The 19,050-nt window shown below is 46.5% G+C and overlaps 1 protein-coding gene across 1 annotated transcript in view; it reads left to right on the top strand.

Annotated features, from left to right (window-relative positions):
• Positions 1-19,050, top strand: part of GNL2 (G protein nucleolar 2) — a 329,965-nt gene that overhangs the window by 220,203 nt on the left and 90,712 nt on the right. The gene's annotated exons all lie outside the window — the stretch shown is intronic.

The raw sequence follows: 19,050 nt of genomic DNA on the forward strand, positions 1-19,050 counted from the left end.
ACTCCCCCATGCTGAGCTGTCTCATCATCATGGCAAAATTGCAGCACCTCCTCCCTTAATGGAAGTGGAACATACAGGTGACCATTATGCCAGAGTTGTCCCTCCTCCAATGAAAGCAGGGAAACAGTACCTCGTTGGGTCCCTTGGAGGTCATTGCTGTGGGCCCTCCTATATGGGCCCTAACCTCTCTGGCATGCCATCCTTGCAATGCTGCCTAAAGTTGTAAGGCTGCAATATTGCCACTTGGGGGTTTGGCTGTTGTTCCAAGAGGTACTCTAGTTTACAGGACAGGGCATCTGGTAGTTGGTTTTTGGACCCAGGGACATATGTTATGTAGAAATCAAAGCGGGAAAAGAACTGACTCCATCTGACTCTGACCCGGCTAAGGCGCAAGCAGTGTTGTCATGGCACCCTCCCCATAATGTGAAAGGTGTACAGCATTTCCTGGGATTTGCCAACTTTTACAGAAAGTTGGTGGTGGCGCTGTGGGTTAAACCGCTGAGCTGCCGATCGGAAGGTCGGCGGTTCAAAACCGTGCAGCGGGGTGAGCTCCCGTTGCTCGTCCCAGCTCCTGCTCACCTAGCAGTTTGAAAACATGCAAATGTGAGTAGATCAATAGGTACCGCTTCGGTGGGAAGGTAACGGCGTTCCGAGTCGTCATGCTGGCCACATGACCCGGAAGTGTCTACGGACAACGCCAGCTCTAAGGCTTAGAAACGGAGATGAGCACCGCCCCCTAGAGTCGGATATGACTGGACTTTACGTCAAGGGAAACCTTTACCTTTACCTACAGAAAGTTCATACCTAATTTTGCTGAAGGGTAAAAACCTCCTTCGCAACTTTTAAGGAAGGGAAGGAGATTTGCTTGGACATCACATGAGCAGTCAGCATTCCAAGAGTTAAAACAGCTCTTTGCCTCTCAGCCCCTCCTCCGTCACCCCAATCCCTCCCGGCAGTTTGTGCTTCAGGCTGATGCTTCTGATGTGGCCATAGGAGTAGTGCTGCTGCAGGCTGGGAAAGGGGAATTACCACACATAGGGTTGGAAGGGACCTTGGAGGTCTTGTAGTCCAACCCCCTGCCCAAGGCAGGAATCCTCATATCATCTTGGACAAATGGTTGTCCTATCTTGAGAACGTCCAGTGATGGAGCATCCACAACTCTGGGAGGCAAGTTGTTTCACTGCTTGATAGCTCTCACTGTCAGGAAATTCCTCCTTATTTCCAGGTTGGATCTCCCCCTGATGAGCTTCCACCAACTGCTTCTTGTCCTACCCTGAGGTGCTACAGAGAATTGATCAATGCCCTCTTCCCTGTGGCAGCCTTTCAAGTATGGGAAGACTGCTATCATGTCTCCCCTCAGTCTTCTTTTCAGGGTGGCCAACCAGGTACATTTTCTTTTAGTTGGGCCAGAATCTGTCTACCCTTGACTGTTTGATAGCCCCCTATGGTTTGGTTTCAAATTCAAATTCGTATTCAAGTTCAAATTCAAATTCAAATCAGTTTCTTATAGCCATAAAATTTCTAATAGTAGAACTCTAACATACATCTCTATGTATAATAGAAAAACAATGAGTAAAATAGAATCTAAAAATAAATAAGAACTAATATAATATAATATAATATAATATAATATAATATAATGAAAATAGTATTATAAAAAGTGATCAATAAATAAGTATCAAATGTAGTTAATGGTGCGATGTATTATACAGATGGTAGCACAAAACTGGGTGACTTGAGAGGATATTGTCCTTTTCCAAAAGAAGTAACAGGAAGTAGAAGCCTCACTTCCTGCCCAGAAATGTCCAAGATCAGATGAAGGAAGGTCTGTCTAGAGTCCTTGCAGAGGGAGCGGCATAGCAGCAGGTGGCTTAGAGTGTATGCTGAGCCATCCCCACAGGGGTGCAACTGGAGAGATACGGGAGTGCCCTTAAAATGCCCAAAGGGGACTGTGCATCCAGCCTGGCTAAAGGGAAGGCCTTATGAAATTTCAGAATTCCAATGGGTGATAAATGAGAGGCCAGGGCAAACCCTTTTGGAAGAATCAATAACCCTGATACATAACAGGGTGTGACATCTTGCTTAAACTTGTTTGGAGTTCCATACCACAAATACGTTGTTTGAGGGCAGTTCCAGCATTGTCAATCACAATAAGCACAGACTTTCCATAGAGGAGCCCAGTAGATGAGTTTTATCTAGGGCTGCTTTGGCTTCCATAATTACTCAGTGGCTATTGGTCTGTCTCCTACACAGCACCTGTTCCACTCGAACTTCCCAGGGCCCAGGTTGGCTGTGATCACAGGTTTCCCTCCAAAGCACCAGTTGGGAGCTTATATTTTAGGATTAAAGGCAAGTAATCACTCTCAAGCCTAAGATCTGTGCTTATTGTGATTGACAATGCTGGAACTGCCCTCAAACAACATATTTGTGGTATGGAACTCCAAACAAGTTTAAGGACTGTGTAGGACTGCCATTTCCTGATGCGTAATTATGATACTCTGTGCCAACCCTGTCCTGGAAGGATGTGGGAATGAGCTGAGGTAAGACAATATTTTGCTACTGACACCAATCCAACATTGATAATCATATGTAAGGAAAGAAAACCCCAAATTGATTCAGTGTGTGTGTGCTCTCTGACAAGGGATGGTTTGATGGGGCACGTGGAAGGGGGCAAAAAATCTGATGAATGTACTGATCTGCCACCATAGAAAGCCTTCAGTTGTTCTGGCAGGATCTCAATAGGAACTGAGAAGAGGCACAACAGATTGAGGGAGGAGAGGAGGGCAAGGATGGCAGCTGAATGGCACCAACTGGTACAAAAGCTGGAGAGATCCCTTGGTTTCTCAGTCAACTCATGGAGGACCAACCATGTACAGATCCGTCTCAGTTAGCTTGCTGCATATGTGTGGATGTCTGGGAATCACATTTTAAAGCCTTATATGTCTCATCTGATCCTCAAAAGCCATTCCTGAATGTGTCATGGAGCAATGTGAAAGCTGGCCCCCAGGAACAACTCACAGAAGTAAAGCAGCTGGTAGAGGAAAAAGCCCCCAGTTGTGTCTTTACACTAGCACAATTTATAAATGTAGATTGTTGGGCCCCACTTCTATTTACATATACTATACATACCGTATACAGTATATAATCTCCAACATACCAGAATATGGAAATGTCGCAATAGTTGTTCCATTCTTTTTTTTTTTTAAAGGAGACAGAAATATGCTGGCTATTCTATGATTGACTCCACATTTTTCAGTCAGCACCTGGCAGAGGGGCTGCTGAGAGAAGCGAGCTCTCCCTATTTACTCTTCCAAGCTGTCAGATAACAAACCTTCTGCTCTAACCCCAATTAGATAATTATTTCCCCTTTTGTTGTAGCAGGAGCCCAATACCCACCAGCCTCACCTGAGCGCCTCCGGGTGTGTGTGTGTGGGGGGGGGGGGAGAGGGAGGTGACAGGGCTATAAAATGTGCCTGGGGAAAGCAACCCTTGGCGGGGCGAATCCCAGGGACCATCCCACTGCTTGGCTCACTGGGGCAGATTGGGGAAGGACCCTGGGGCTGCAAGTAATTAATGGGGATAGTTTTAATAGATATGATCTCCTTTATTTCAGTCCTGGTGCCTCTTGTAATGTCTTCCTCTTTCGGTTTCCATCCTGCAGATTCTAAATTAGCTGGCAACACAAGAATTTCAGAAAACACTGGCCAACTAATAGATCCATAAGCCTCTTAAATATATTACACAAATTATATGCAAAGCATTTATGTTGGAAACTAAATGTGCAGCTGGATCAGGAGCATCTCTTTGGTGATGAGCAGGCTGGGTTTATGGAAGGTCTACAATAGATTAATGACTGGTTTTCCAGCATCTAGCAGATAAATATTCACAAGGCATTGACTCAAAATTGCAGGTAGCCTTTGTTTATTTCCAAGCCGCATTTATTCAGCTTGTCTCTAGAATACAGTTAAGCTGGGATAAGCTTAAAAATGCTACCAATGACAAATGTCTTCTACTATTGATATGGCAACCCCAGAGTCAGGTGCAGTTGTGCTGATAATGGTAGATTCGATCAAAACACAGAATAGTGTAAGGCGAGGCAGTGTATCCTGGCCTCTTTCTTCTTTAATATTTGCATACATTCCTTGGTTACCTGCCTCCAAAGCCCAGACAAAATCCTCAGTTTTACTTCATGCAGATGTTGCAGCATTTGGTATGGATGCAGGAGGGCCATGAAAGGGCACTGAGGGCTTTGGATCAGTATTATAAAGAGGAGTTGACCATAAGCTATCAGAAAGCAAAAGTCATGCTTTTTTGAAATAGCAATAAAGCCCATAATTTGGCTCATAGATAATCATATAATTGAGCATGTTAAATGTTTTAAATATTCAAGCCTCTAGAACAGCCTTTCTCAACCTTCTGACCCTGGAGGAACCTTGAAATATTTTTCAGGCCTTGGGGAGCCCCTGTACATTCAGGTTCAAATATAGGCCAGGAGTTACAAAATTATTGTATTTGTTCCATGCGTAGGCCTGTGTATATGCATTAATTCTTTATTTTTAGTTCTAAACTAAAAATAAAGAATGAAACTTACCTCTTTAGTGTGAAGTTGCCCAAATTTGAAATAATTTTTAAATAAATCATGATCTCCCAGGGAACTCCTAGTAACCTCCCATGGAATCCTAGGGTGCCATGGAACCCTGGTTGAGAAACCCTGCTCTAGAAACAACATTTGTGCAGATTATGCTGCCATTTTAAGATTCCACTGGAGCCAGGGAGAATGCTGTATCCCTGTAGCTCTTCAAGTGTTCCACACAACACCTAGGATCCTATTCCAGTTTGTATCTTACAAAAAAAATGTGGTCTTTCTGAGTCCCTTGTTCTATGATGCCAGGTTTGTTCCCAGTTGTAATCAATTCTATGGCTTAGATCAACCTGGCCCCAAGTGGGCTCATTTTCTTAAATACAATTCTAGCTGGTGGACATGTGTGACAACTAAATGTGCTTTACAGATCTGTCTCTTGAGTTCTCCTAATCTGGGTTTGGATAAGGCAAGGAATTGTATGGACAGTGGATTGAAGACAGAGTTACAATATGACTGAGCCATACATTTTTCTCAATTGGCTGTAACAAATCTGCATTTTCTGATTTATCCCAATTACAGACATGCCTTTCCCAGAACTTACTCTAATGCTCTCCCTTCAGGTATCTTGGAGGGCAGATTACCTAAAATTCCAGATGGATCAAGTGAAGTGAATCTACAGAGCTTTTTTTATTATGACTTGAGACAATGGCTACTTTGGCTGTTATTAAAGGATTTCCTGGGTTGCACTGTGGAATTGTATATAAGTTACCTTACAGCTGATAGAAATCCTAAACTCACTCATTCTGTGGCAAATGTTGCTGCTTAGAAACAGGGACACACCATGGGAAGAATTAGTACCTGAAGCAACTAGTAATACTAAGGACTGGAATGTTTTAAAATGTTTTAGGTTTTATTTATTACATTGGATCTCCAGCCAATGAATTTAATAAAGTATAAAGTCGATGGAGTCTTTGGATGGACACTTGAAAACAATCAAGCTGTGATGGGAAATATTTTTTCAAGGTAGATAGAAACGAAGAGTAATGGTTTTATCATACAACATATTTAATCACCAAAACAATAAAGAACTGGTCATATTGTTTTCTGAATAGCCACTATGAAGACGTAAGTTTTCCCTGACTGTTTGTGCCATTTAGTTTTCTTTGACGCTGCCTACTCTTTCCTTCATCTCTATTATTGCTGCTATCTTCATGCACCAGTGAAGTGGACTGAAAGCTAATCTCAGTCTTCGATGTACAGATGGAAGGGGGGAAGGAGGGAATCCTTATGCATTACAGGCTTCACCTAATACTGCCGAGTGAGGAGAATGGGTGCTGTGTGTGTGTATGAGCTGACATCACAGCAGACCCAACTAAATGATCCTTTCTGGTTTTGCACTGTTGTGCTGTAATGTAGCAGAGATACAATTTTTTGGAGGCCAGTATCAGTCTATCATCTCTATCTCTCATCTCTCAATCTCTATGTGTATCTCATCATTTCTTTTAAAAAATAGGCATTAAAATTCTGGATTGTTTCAAATCTAAACATGGTCTGCTGTGCTCAGACAACCACACTTACTAATGGACAAAAGGAAATCCATGACTCTACCTTTTTTGAGCAGGACTTCATTTGATTCCCAGGAAAATATCTTCTGGATGTGGCAATCATGGTCATTAGCAGTACTTTTAAAGCTATTCTCAAAATGAAACAACAAAATCATGCGTGTACAAATAAAATAACCATGTGAAGTGAGAGCTGAATTTCCATTCAACATTGTCCTTCTGTGAAAAAGATCATCAAAGTATTATTCAGTGCTTGCATCTCTACACAGCAACAACCGAGGAACGAGCTGCCATGCTGATGAATGTTGCTTGATTGCTCCCCCGTGGTTCTTCCTGCAGAACCCCAACAGTTTGTTTAGCATTTAATATTACATGAGGACTGGGCCTTCTTCTCCTAGCCAGCCAGAGTCATTACCAAGGATATCTGCTTAGGATGATCCAGCTTGTAAGGGGAGGAGGAGTGAGAAACTAAATTGAGAAAGCTATCAAGGGTGGTTTAGCTGCTCCCCATACCAAGTAGTGGTTCACTGAGCCTCTGAAGAATTCTGATTTATCAACGGCAGAATGCAGTTCATGTTTCCCTCCATTTGGCTTTGCAGGTATGAGGAACTGGGCATTGCACTTAGATTCTACAAAGCAAGCTTTTCACTTTCAAATCCTCTCTGTTGAACACTGATAGGAAAGGGTAGCATTTTTACTTTTTCTATAGAGTTGTTGACTACAGCCAAGCTCCCATCATGAGAATAGCCCCCATTTTGAATTGCTTGAAATCTAATCTGGAAATTGAGGAGAATGGAAGTGGGGATGGTGGGTTGTGGCTTTCTTCCACTTTCAGCTTGGACTCTGGATGTTGCAATGACAAATGAGACCCCCTGGGGTTAGATCCATCTAAGTTGCGTTCTGTTGTTCCTTGCTATGGCCAGAACAATGAGCTTTAGAAAGTAATTCTTAGCTGCTGTTTAAGAGTTGATTCTGGATCTCTCACCATGCCTTCATTTCCATTTGCTACATGGAGAAAGGAAGAGAAAAGAGGGAACTATTGCCCAAACACTGTTATTATATATTGAAACCATTTAGGGAAGTGGATGAAAGATGAAAGATTGTTATCAGGGCACTGAAAACAATGACAAAGCCAAACACTTTTTTTCTTAAATATATCAAGAAAAAATGCCCACACAACATTGCTACTCCATGAGTTGCAGTAGCTTTCAGTGGGCTTCTGGGTGAGATTCAAGCTGCTGGTCATCACCTTTAAAGCCCTACATGGCATAGGACCGGGTTACTTGGGGACCACCTTCTCCCAAGAAGAACTGCCTGCCCCACATGCTCCCACAGGGAGGGCATCTCCAGAGTCCTTCTTTTAACTCTTGTCACCTTATGAGACCTGAGAAGTGTGCCTTTTCTGTGGTTGCCCCTGCTCTCTGGAATGATCTCTCCCTGCCACAACATACGGCAGACCCCCAACCCTCCTCGGCCTTAGGAAAGCTGTGAAGACTGGCTCTTCCCCCAGGCACTGGGGGTCAGCTGAGTGAGAGTCCCCTTTTTGTGTTTCTTGGCTGCCATTTTACATTTCAAAGTTTGAAGTTTGTATTTATATTTTGTCTGTTGTTAGATAGTTTTCCTTATTCTTTTCTTCTTTTTGATTTATTGTGTGTTTATGTTGTCTGCTGCCCAATGTCACACAATCTGAGTTGGGCAGCCTTATAAATCCTGAAATAAATGAGAAAAAAACCAGATCACCAGAAAAGATGGATTTCAATCTGAGTATCAGACTGAGGGAAAGGGATGAATAGGAAGAACATGCCAGCAGATGATTGTATCATGCGGAGGCCAAATGTCTTTCCTTACTAAACATTGTTCTCCTTCTTTCTCCCTCATTTTGGGCACTGTCTGTCTTGCCTATTTGTCTTTCCCCAGTGTTTTGAAGCACATTGCTCCACCTTTTAATGCAAACTCTGGGAATGATTAAGCAGCTCATGTGCAGAATGGCCACCACCATTCTTGGGCCCTGCCAACTCTGGGGCTTGTTTGTTTTTAACCTTTATTTTTATCTACCATATTTCATCTCTGTACATATGCACTATTGAGCAGGGGCAGCTGTCCACAGGTTTCCACTGGCTTCACATTAAACTGCAAACCAGAACGGGTTAGGAAGGGACTGTCCATTCTGCACCAATTCCCCTGGCCTCTTAGATCAGTGGACCCAGCACTGTCCAGAGGAAGACGTTTCTAGGGAAAGAGAGCAAGGCTAAGGCATCAGCCGACCCTCATACTAACGCTTGAAGTGGAATATTATTCCCCCTCCCCTTCTCCTTCTGATGAAGTTCTTTTCTGATTGAACTAATTATGCTGATTGAAGTTCCTCCATCACCCACTTAGAGAGTGTGAAAGGTTTGCTTAATTGGATGTGGATAATTGTCATGCTACACACTGTCACATGTTAATGCATTAAGATTGATTGACAGCTAATCAGCAGCACTCTGGTTGTTACAGAGGGAAAGTGTCTGGGGGTCATTTGTGAATGTCACAGAGCATGATCCTGGGGGTAGGTATGCAGGGTGGCTTAAATAAATAATGCAGTTGTTTAATTCTTGATTTTGGAGCAGATGGAGAGAATGTCTATGCTGACTGTAAGGAAGGCAGAAGCTTCAGCCTAACACCAAGTGGACCAAACTTGGCTTTTTTGAGTTGGAACATATGCAGGGCATGAAAAGCTCCACTTTATCCATCTCCTGATAAACCAGGATGGTGGGAATTTTTATCAGGGCCACATCATGTCTTGGAAGAATCCCAGCTACTAAGATGATTTTACTACCTAAATTATTTTTATTTCAAATCAGATGGCAACAATTATTTGTTAACGTTATACTTGCTGGGAAAAGATTGAGGCTTTGTAAAAAAAAGTATTGTATTTAAAAACAGGCTGGGTTTGGAATTCCAGATTCATCTTTTTATTAAGAGGCTTTCCACTTATAAAATATTGTAAAGTTATTAGCAAAGCTGAAAACCAAAATCTGGGTTGAAATGGAGTCTCCAGAAGACCACTGGGATATTAAAAGGGCATTGTTAAAAGTTTTGAAGCTCCTCCCTGTTCTCCTCTTCTATTTTTAGCCGTCCTGAATTCCCTACACCCACCACTGTGATCAGTCAGAAAGTGCTGGATACAGACTGAGACTGAGGGCTTTCTATTATTCCAGCAAACTCTTGCTCATTTAGAGTTGATGCATTAACTTCTTCAAAATGTGCTTGGGTACTTCATTTACAGTTTAGATCTTTCCTTCTTAATTCTCAAGCAAACGGGCTGTGACAAACTGTGAAGTAGCGGGATCACATCTTTCAGATCCACCAGATCTTCTTTTTTAAAAATTTATTCTTAAATTTTCAAGATACAATTAAGACACATAATGCAGAATATAAGACCAATAGAATACAAGTCTAAAAAAGAAACAGGAAAGGCTAAAATGGTGCAGGAATAAACAAAAAAGCATATCAGACCAGTGGCTTCTGACCTTTTCCAGCACAGGTATAAAAGTACATAAAAGTTAATCTCTTACTAATAATTAAATATTTAGTAACGTATCTCTAAAATCAAACCATTCAATCATCAACACCTAAAATCAAGACTTCATTCTTCTGCGTTACAAGCAAATAGTCCAAGAGTGGCTTCCAGATGGAAACAAATCAAGTTACAGTGTTTTCTCCTATCAATGCTGTCAGTTTAGCCATTTGTGCCAGTTCCATCAACTTAATCATCCAGTCCTCCATTGAGGGAATTTGTGCATCCTTCCATCTTTGGGGATATAAGAGTCTTGCTGCTATTATCATATATAAGAACAGAGTTCCATGTCGCTTTTCAAGCTGTTGGTCGATCAAACCCCTTCTATCATTTATGGATTTCAATTGTAAGTCCACTTTAAGAATCTTTTGAATAGTACTACATATTTGGTTCCAGAATTTCCTAGCTTTTCCACAAGTCCACCATAAATGATAGAAAGTTCCTTCCCCCTGTGAGCATTTCCAACAGACATCTGATACCCCATTATACATTTTAGCCAGCTTGTCAGGAGTTAAATACCAACGGTACATCATTTTATAAAAATTATCTTTCAAATTATAGTTCAAAGTAAATTTCAGACCTTTGTTCCACATATTCCCCCATTGTTCTATCACAATATTTTACCCAAAATTCTTAGCCCATTTAATCATACAATCTTTAACATATTCATCTTGTAAGTTCAACTGCAACACCATTCTATTCATTTTCTTAATAAGCTGCTCATCGTTTGTACAAAGTTCCATTTCAAGTTGTGTTTTTTCATGAACAAAATTATGTACTTTCTTATCCAAATTGAACTGTGCAGGGATAGTGCAGGGGGCTTCATGAGCCAGCAGGCAGAACTGAAAGAGAGGCTCACTTTGTTGAACAGGAACACATTTGCACTTGTTTTTCCTTCTGGTCTGAGATGGGTAAAGTTACAAGCCAAAGAATTAATGTGTATCCATAGCTTGCTCTGATGAATTTTTTAAGGGCCTAATAGCAAGTGTTTAAAGAATTAGTGGCATTTTTTGTCAGGGTCAGCCTCACTCCGAATAAGACACGGACTCACTTAATAGGGATTAAGGATTTCCGGTTTATTGAAACGGTTCTGACAGAAATAAAAACGGGAACGGGGGTGCGGTGGTGAGGCGCCTTGTTTATACCCTCTTGCAGGGTCCTGTGCTCCTCCATCCTTCATTGTCCCCAATCCCCCTTGATGGGTTTCTTGATGGCTGTGTGGGCGTTTTTCCCTGTAGCTTTCCTTGTCCTCTTGGTCCAGGTGTGTCCTCCAGGGCACCAGGTGTGGCTTATCGCTGCTTATCTGAAGCCCTTCTTTTCAGCTGTATATGATTCCATGGGTGTGGGTGCTTTGGGTGCTTGGTTTAAGCGCTGATTTAATTATCTCCTTCCTCTTTTCCTTAATGATCATGATCCACGTTGTGAGGCTCTCTGTGCCTTGCAACGGGGTCATGACATGCTGCCCCCCAAAGATGTCTTTAGGGTGCTGGTTTCTCTGGGTATGCCTCGTGGAAGCATCTAGTCAGTTGTTTTGCTAAGACGTGTTGTGCCTGGACCCACTCTGGGTGTGGGAAATGCTTCCATTTAACGAGGTATTGTAGAGTACCCCTTTGCCTTCTTGAGTCCAGTATCTCCTGTACCTCAAAATGCTGTTGTTGATCTATCATGATGGGTGGGGGTGGTGGGTCTTCCGCGTGCCATTTGGATGGGCTTGTAGGTTTCAGCAAGGCACAGTGGAATACCAGATGGATCTGTCATAGATTGTGTGGCAGTTCCAGTTTGAATGTCACCGGATTGATTACTTCTGTGATTTTGAAAGGTCCAATGAATTTCTGTGCCAGTTTCTTCGAGGGTTGTGAGGTTTTTAAGAACTTAGTGGAGAGGTAGACCCTATCTCCCACTTTGTAGTTCGGTGCCTCCGCCCTGTGATTGTCCGCATATTTCTTGTACGTGGTTTGTGCGTCTGCTAGGGCTGTTTGGATGATTGGCCAGGTTGTCGCCAGTTGTGCCACCCAGTTGTCTGGTGAGCAGGGTGGGGCATCAGGTTGAGGTAGTTCTGGTATTGGCCCAAAGTCCCTCCCGTAGGCCACCTTAAATGGGGTGTGGCCAGTGCTCTGGTGCACTGCATTGTTGTAGGCTACTTCTGCAAAGGGTAGCAAGTCTACCCAGTTGTCCTGTTGGTAATTTATGAATGTCCTCAGGAACTGTTCAAGGGTTGAGTTTAGGATCTCTGTAGATCTGTCTGTGTGTGGATGCCACGCAGTGGACAGTGCCTGTTTGGTGCCAATGAGTTTTAAAAATTCCCTCCAAAATTTTGACGTGAACTGTGTGCCCCTATCGGTCACCAACCTACAGGGGGCGCCATGGATCCTGTATATGTGTGTCAGGAACAGGCGTGCCAGCTGTTGCACGGTGGGGATGGTTGCACAAGGAATAAAGTGTGCCTGTTTTGAAAAGTAGTCTTTTACCACCCAGATGACTGTTTTCCTTTGGCTGGGTGGGAGGTCTACAATAAAATCCATGGAGATTTCTTCCCAGGGGCAAGAGGGGCTGGCTACTGGCTGCAGCAGCCCTTGAGGTTTCCCCCCTTTCCGTTTGGAGGTGGCACATGTGTGGCAGGTGACTACGTAGTCTTTAATGTCTTTTCTCAGGGTTGGCCACCAAAATTGCCGTCTCGTTAGATGTAGGGTTTTTATGAACCCAAAATGCCCCGCAGTCTTGTCATTGTGTGAGCGGTTTAAAACTTCCCCCGCAATGACTCTGGTACGTACAAGACTTTCTCTTTCCAGGCTAGGCTGTCCTTGATAGATACAAGGTGTCGGTTGTTTTGTAACCATGTATCTGTTTGTAGTGCTTGTGCGAGTCTTTGTTGCTAGTTGGGTGAAATTGAATGGCTACTCCGTTTGTTTTCTTGCGTTCGTGCTGGCGTGCACTGATTCCTCGTATGGCTGCGCATGATGGCTGGGCAGCCCAGTTGTTTGTTGGTCCATACCGTCCCCACGATGTCTGAGGCTTGCGTGTCATACTGTGGCCGTCGGGAGAGGGCATCCACCAGGAAGTTCTTCCTGCCCAGTATAAATTTCAGCGTGAAATTGAACTGGCTGAAGAACTGTGCCCAGCGCACCTGCTTCGGGCTGAGGCGTTTAGGCGTGCTGAGAGCCTCCAGGTTCTTGTGGTCTGTCCAGACCTTGAAGGGGCAGGCTGCCCCTTCCAGCAGGTGCCTCCATGTTTCCAGAGCTGCTTTCACTGCGAACGCCTCCTTTTCCCATACGTGCCATCTCCGCTCCGTTTCGGAGAATTTGCGGGAAAGGTATGCGCAGGGTTTCAGCTGGTTGTCAGCATCCCTTTGTAGCAGGAGAGCTCCGATGGAGAAGTCAGAGGTGTCTACCTGCACCACGAAGGGCTTGGTGGGGACAGGATGTTGTAGTACTGGCTCAGCTGTAAACAGGTTTTTTAGTCTCTCGAATGCCGTTTGACAGTCAGCTGTCCAGTTTAGCAGCGCCCCTGGGTTTCTCGATTTGCGCGTGTCCCCCAAACCCTTGGTCTTTAGGAGGTTGGTCAGGGGTAGTACAATCTCTGCCAGCCCCAGGATGAACCCCCTGTAAAAATTCGTGAATCCGAGGAAACTTTGAAGTTGCCTCCTCGTGCGTGGGCACTCCCACGCCAGTATTGCTTGGACCTTGCTCGGGTCCATTTTAATCCCTTTTTCCGAAATCCTGTACCCTAAATAGTCAATTTGTTGTTTGTGAAACTCGCACTTGGAGAGCTTGGCAAACAGCTCTGCCTTGCGAAGTTTCTTGAGCACTTCCCTTAACAGCTGTTCGTGCTCACGCTCTGTTTCAGTGTATATTAGCACATCATCGAGGTAAACCAGCACCCCCTTAAAAAGGTGGTCACGCAGGACCTGTAATGGTTGCCCTAGCCCCAAATACTCAGACTCACAAGAGGCTGCTAAATGAAATCTGATTTATTTAGAGTACTAAAGACAAATACAGAGAAAGCTGAGAATGAGCAAAAGCGCGCCAAATACAAACTTAAACCCTTGGTGCAAACGTATCCCGCCTCCCTCGTAACAGCCCCGCCCGGCACAGGTGCTAGCAATCGTCAGAGTTGCTAGCCTGGGAAAGTAACCTTGAGCGCAGTAGATAATACAAATACATTCCAAAGCAAAGCCAAAAGATAACCGTTCCCATCCTCCCGAGAAAGATGAAACACGCATCCAATTAATGACATGCGAAACGTTACGATGCATCAAAGACATTGAAACGGCGAACATGACAGGACCTCATTGATTAATTGCATAAATACACCCGGTGCCCCTGCCAGTCCAAAAGGTAGCACCTTGTATTGAAACGACCCCAATGGGCAGTTGAAGGCCGTTTTCCACTCATCCCCCTCCCGTATCCTTATGCGGTAATAGGCTTCCCTTAGGTCTAGTTTAGAGAATACCTTGCCCTTTGCCAGGTGGGACAATATGTCCTTTATTAGGGGCTTTTATTGGATACAGATGCTGCGTTCAGGCCCCGGTAATCTGTGCAGAGCCACAGTGACCCGTCCTTTTTTTCGCGAAAGAGGACTGGCGCTCCTACTGGGGAGTTTGCAGGCTCGATAAAACCCCTCGCCAAGTTCTTATCTATGAAGTCCCTGAACGCTGCCAGCTCCCTCGGGGTCATGGCGTATATTTTGGGTTTGGGTAGAGGTACCCCCAGGACCAGTTCAATGGAGCAGTCTGTTTTTCTGTGGGGGGGGAGTCTGTCTGCTTCCTTCTCACAGAAGACGTCTGCAAAGTCCACGTAGTTTGGTGGCAGGCCATCCAGCAACGCCATCGCTCTGTGCTCCGAGGTCATCGTTGCCCTTCCCATTGCTGCCCGGGGGACCCTGTCCCCTGTGGGTGCTTGGTAGCGCCCGTCAGCAAACCTGATCTCTCTGGTTTTCCAGTTGATGACTGGGTTTTGCTGCACGAGCCATGGGATCCCTAGTATCAGTAGGGGTCACCCCACTGGTGCCACGATGAAAGCCAATTTTTCCTCGTGGCTGCCGAGCCGTAGCGCGGTTTCGCCAGTGTATTGGGTGACCGGGCCCCCTCCCGCTGCTGTTCCATCAAGCTGAGTAAACACCAAATGGTGCTGAAGTGGATAGCAGCGGAGGTTAAGCGCGGCTACCAGGTCCGGGTGCATTATGTTTTTTGAGCAGCCAGAGTCAATCAGTGCCCAGAACTTTTCAGTCTTTTCCCCATGGGTGAGGGTGACACGGACATAGAGGGTGGGGCATTCTTCACTCACCCCTCTGTCGCTGCACCTGTTGCTCTTCTCCACCTGTCCTTTGGCGCCCATTAGGCCAGGTGGCTGGTGTTTCCCGTCAGCTCGTCGGGATTGCTTCCCTCCTCCTCTGAGCTGTAGGGGAAATGTCTGGCTCGATACTCCCCCCTCGCTGCTGGTTGCTTTCTTGGCGCTGGGGTTGGTGCGGCTGGTGCCCTCCGTGTGCTCTCTCTGGGTGTCTGTTTGGGGCAAGCTGCCGCCTTATGATCATCCCTGCCACACGTGAAGCACTGCCCTTTAGCAAAGCGCTGGTCCCATTCCTCCTTCCACGGTTGGGATCTCGCCTTCCCCAGCCTTGCAGCTGTCCGTGATGGTCTCGCTGTCTCCGCCTGCTGTGCTTCCCTCTGGGCTTGGCGGAACATGTCGTGGGCGTCCTCTGCTTCCCCTGCCAGCCGGATCCACTCGGTCAGGGAGTTGGGGTTGTTGCGACAGAGTGCCCACCAGAGCATGTTCAAGTTAAGTCCTTCTTTGAATTTCTCAATCAGGGTTGATTGAGACCAGGCTTCCACCTTTCCGGCTAGGGCTTGGAACTCCATGGCATACTCTGCCATGGAGCGCTGTCCTTGCCATAGCATTTTCAGAGTCCTTTTTGCTATTTCTTGCTCCAGGGGGTCCCTGAAGTGCAGTTCCAGTGCTCGAAGGAATTCTGTGCTGTCCTGCAGTGCCCGGGTGCCTGATTGGCACAATTGGACGTACCAATCAGTGGCCTGTCCTTTTAATTTTATGGCGAGGGCATTGACTTTGCCCTGTTCAGTCCTGAAACAGAGACCCCATTCTTCGAGGTAGTACCTTGCATTTGTTAAGAAAAAGGAGAATTTTGAGGGGTCCCCATCAAACTTTATGCCAAAGTCCTTGGCTGCCATTCTGACCTGGCTCCAGGTCACATCTGGGCCATGCAGCGTGCTGCATGGGGGCTGGTGCAGGTCGGATCAGCTCTGGGCGTCTGGTGGTGTCGGAGTCATCTCTCACTGGGTCTCCTCGCCAGTAGGTCGTCTCATCGGCAGGGTGGGAGGGTGGGATGTTGTCCATCTGGTGGCCTCTTGGAACCGGGCTCCACCGTAGCCCCCACTGTCCACTGGGTCACCGCTCCGTCTCTCGTCTGGGTGCGCCTCCAGTCGTCGGGTGGGCTCCTGGGGCTGGGCTCCGCCGTAGCCGCCGCCGCCCGCGAGGTCATCTCGCCGTCTCTTGTCCGGGTGCGCCTCCACGATGCTGCCGCCATGGGGTTCCTGCGCTGCTGTCAGCTGCTGGAGCATCAGCCGTATCGCCTGCACCCCCTCCTCCAGCGCGTCCAGCCTCACCGCCATCCGCAGACTCCTGCCGGTGCGCTCGCCTCTCCGCTCGCTCTCGCCTCTGGCCGTCGTGGATGACGGTCCGTCCTTCGGTCCTGTCGGGGTCTCGGGCGAACCTAGGGGGGATTCCCCCATCTTGTGTGCCGTGGCCCGCTGGCCACGGGACACCTGGGTGTCCCCCCCCCACTCCTCTTCCTCCGAGCTGGATCCCATACTTATCTGGGCATTGCGCCGCCGGGACCTCAGGCACATCCCTCCCGAGGGGAGGGGAGCTTCTCCGCCAGGTGCCAAGTGGTTGCGCTGCCATGCTCCGTGGCTCTTCATACCTAGCTGGGTCCCTCACAAGCTGGTTGGATTGGTGCTAGGTAAAAATTTTTTTGTAGGTTTCCGTTTTTATGTCAGGGTCAGCCTCGCTCCGAATAAGACACGGACTCACTTAATAGGGATTAAGGATTTCCGGTTTATTGAAATGGTTCTGACAGAAAGAAAAACAGGAACGGGGGTGCGGTGGTGAGGCACCCTGTTTATACCCTCTTGCGGGGTTCCCGTGCTCCTCCACCCTTCATTGTCCCCAATCCCCCTTGATGGGTTTCTTGATGGCTGTGTGGGCGTTTTTCCCGGTAGCTTTCCTTGTCCTCTTGGTTCAGGTGTGTCCTCCAGGGCCCCAGGTGCGGCTTATCACTGCTTATCTGAAGTCCTTCTTTTCAGCTGTATATGATTCCATGGGTGTGGGTGCTTTGGGTGCTTGGTTTAAGCGCTGATTTAATTCTCTCCTTCCTCTTTTCCTTAATGATCATGATCCACGTTGTGAGGCTCTTTGTGCCTTGCAATGGGGTCATGACATTTTTGCTGGCCACAGACCAATTTATCCACTCCCAGGTGAATGCTGCACACCTGAAGTAGGAGGGGCTCCCTCTCTCAGTCACTCCTAAAACAGTCCTGCCTGGGAGGCCACTGCAATCACCCTGCAGAGCTGGGGGGTTCTGGGGGTGAGAGACAAGTGCTCAGCCAAGCACCCGGTTCACCTGCGGGATGGATTTCTCTGCATCCCAGTTTTCAACTTTCTCTCTCTCTCCTCACCAGATGTTTCAGAGGCTTGTGGAAGCCTTTGAGAAGCCTTTGAGAAGTATTTTGTAGCTGCTGTTTGTATGTTAGGGCTTTATGACATTTGAAATGGGAGGGAAGTTTTCACAGCCATATTGTCATGCTTAGACATTCTGGAATATATTTCTCCTCTCTCTTTCTCTCCCTGGGCAAGGCATTTTTTTTATAAACAGACTTATTTTAGAGCCAACATGAACTCCATAACAGCAAGGATAATTCTTCAGAAAGGTCTCCAGGCGAAAAGGAGAAAAAATTTCCTCAGTCCTGGAAACTGCCTCAGGGTCATCACAGCTCTGTGGTTTGTCCTTGCCTTGGTTTCCCAGCCCTTCCCAGGGAGCTGAAGACCAGGTTGCCCCAGAGTGGTTCCAGGAACAGAGTGACTTGGCTTACCCCAGAAACCTCCTAAGTCGCCACTCAGGCAAAAACTGTTGAATTAAGGCCAAGCAGTTGCCTCCGTCTTGCTGGCAAATTCTGGCTCCCAAGTCAGGTGGGAATGTTAGTGAGGAGAGGAGAGGAGGCAGTTGGTGCAGCTGGAACAGGCCAGCTTTAAGTCAAACTCTGCTTGTCAGCTGCAACAACAGGAGTCCCCCCTGGTGCCATCAAACACAGCTGAGGGGGCTGCCAAGCCCTCCCAAGTAGGGACCCCCATTAATGGTTGGTGAGGGCTGCAAAAAGGGCCTTGGCACACCCACTCACTGCCTTCTGCTGTCTGAGCCTGAGAAGGTGCACCATGCCAGGGACCAGTAAACGCAGCAGCGGCTCTCTTGACAGAAGAAACGGGCATGCCCAAGTCTTGAGATAAAAATGGTGATCCCGGGGAGGACTGAGAGAAACATTGTTCATTGCATGCATGGTGGACTGGCACATCCCCCCAGGGACCTGGGATACATATTTGGAGAACTCTGCAAGGATACCCCTGTTGAAAGTGGATGCCCTAGCCTACCCTATAGAAAACCTGCCACTGTGGACCCCAGTTACAGTGTCAGAGATCAAGGACCTAAGACTGGGGAAGGCCCCAGGGAAGACCTGACCCCCACAGAGGCCATTCAGTCTGACCTGGACTTGTGGGCCCCCACTCTGGCCTCCTGGGTTCCCTGCATTGATGCCTGGGGCTGCATGCTGAGGACTGGGGGCTTGCGCTCATTGTCCCTCTCTATAAAAAAAAGGGAAAAGCTAATTATAGACAATTTTCCTCCCCAGCAAGCTCTGGGCAAAGCATCTACGGTGGGAATTCCAGGACTGGCTGGAACAAGAAAACAGAAAGGAGCAACTAGGACAATAATGGGTCTAGAAGTTAAAAAAGTAAAAAGGAGTGGTGAGATGAGATGGTCTTGTTCTATTCTCAACAATGAATTAAAGAAGCAGATTTTGGTTAAACAATAGAAAATTCCCTGATGGTAAAATCTAACACTGGAACATACTGACTTGGGAGCTGGTCTCTTCCTCACTTGAAGTATTTAGACACAGGTTGGATGATGTCTTGCTCCCAGATCAAACATTCCCAGAACATCTGATCCGACTCGCGTGCATGAATGGAATCATCCCGGGTTGAGACTTGCGAGTCAGTAGAAGTGGGAGGAGGGACGAGCCAGGAGTGTGAAAGCCTCTTGTTTGGACGATCTCTGGCATCCAAGGTCGA

The sequence above is a fragment of the Candoia aspera genome, chromosome 10 (assembly GCF_035149785.1).
Source record: "Candoia aspera isolate rCanAsp1 chromosome 10, rCanAsp1.hap2, whole genome shotgun sequence".
NCBI classification, from domain to species: Eukaryota; Metazoa; Chordata; class Lepidosauria; order Squamata; family Boidae; genus Candoia; species Candoia aspera.